At 41.7% G+C, this 1322-nt stretch overlaps 1 protein-coding gene across 5 annotated transcripts in view; it reads right to left on the bottom strand.

The window, feature by feature from the left end:
• Positions 1 to 1322, bottom strand: part of PMS1 (PMS1 postmeiotic segregation increased 1 (S. cerevisiae)) — a 96831-nt gene that overhangs the window by 19004 nt on the left and 76505 nt on the right. The window lies entirely within an intron of this gene.

The following is a 1322-nucleotide window of genomic DNA, read 5'->3' on the forward strand; positions in this document are numbered from 1 at the left end:
AATACTGCAAGTGAAAAGCTCAAGCTAACGTCAGCTGAGACCCCAGTGGTAGGGCACATGGCCCAAATCTGGATTTTAATCCACTAGAAGAAAGGTGAGGAAGGAAAAAAACAAATAAACAAACAAAAACTCCAGAAAGGAAGAACTAAAACAATGGAAGTAACCCCCTGATTCCAAAATCTGTCCCAAGCTCTCATCGGAATTTTTTTTTTTTTTTGAGACAGAGTCTCACTCTATCGCCCAGGCTGGAGTGCAGTGGCCAGATCTCGGCTCACTGCAAGCTCCCCCTCCTGGGTTTACGCCATTCTCCTGCCTCAGCCTCCCGAGTAGCTGGGACTACAGGCGCCCGCCACCTCGCCTGGCTAGATTTTTTGTATTTTTTAGTAGAGATGGGGTTTCACCATGTTAGCCAGGATGGTCTCCATCTCCTGACCTCGGGATCCGCCCGTCTCGGCCTCCCAAAGAGGAATTTTAATAACTGAACAATCCTGATCCTACTCCTTATTCAAACTCTTTGTTATAGCTTTGAGAATCTTCCATTATCCAGCCCCACCTTCCCCCAACTTTCTTTACACATACTCCCTCATATTCTGTTCCCGTCATAGAATCTTATCTCCTTAATAACACCATGTTCCTTCTAGCTCCTGGGCTTTCTCACATACTGTTCCTCCAATCTACACAATTCCCTAAAATCCTTCTAGTTAATTTCTATGCAGGGAAGCATTACCTGTCCCACAGATAATATTAAGTCCAACTGCCAAGTTTTTCCCTAACTCCTTATATTTAAAACTTATGTCTTAAAGCTCATCACATTCTTGTTTAACTGAATCTTCCTTACTAGCCTACACCATTCATGAGTTGGGAAAGTATGTTTTATTTGTGACTATCTAGAGTACATCAGGCCTTATACACAGAAAACCCTTAATATTTCCTAGTTGAAGGAAGGGAAGGGAAAGGAGGGACAGAGAGAAGAGAGGAAAAGGAAAAAAGGAAGAAAAAAAGGAAGAAAAGAATGGACTGAAGGTCTACAGGAAGAGGAGTCTACTCTCATATCCCTTAATATATGTTAGAGAATATAGTATCATGGAAAGAATGCCAAGACAAAGACAGGGAGAGAAGTGGTAGCTAGTACGATTCTTGGGTATTATATCATTTTTGCTCTACCTTCTCACTAATCATGATACTAGACTCAACTGATCATGGTCCCAGAACCCTGGCTCTGAAAGGTTCTAACACAGCACTCTGTGACATACAATAGAACTCTGATCCCAAGATACCTATATTTTCTTCATTGATTTTTTTTTTTTTTGAGACGAAGTCTC

This window comes from Mandrillus leucophaeus, unplaced genomic scaffold, assembly GCF_000951045.1.
Source record: "Mandrillus leucophaeus isolate KB7577 unplaced genomic scaffold, Mleu.le_1.0 Scaffold143, whole genome shotgun sequence".
In the NCBI taxonomy this organism is placed as follows: Eukaryota; Metazoa; Chordata; class Mammalia; order Primates; family Cercopithecidae; genus Mandrillus; species Mandrillus leucophaeus.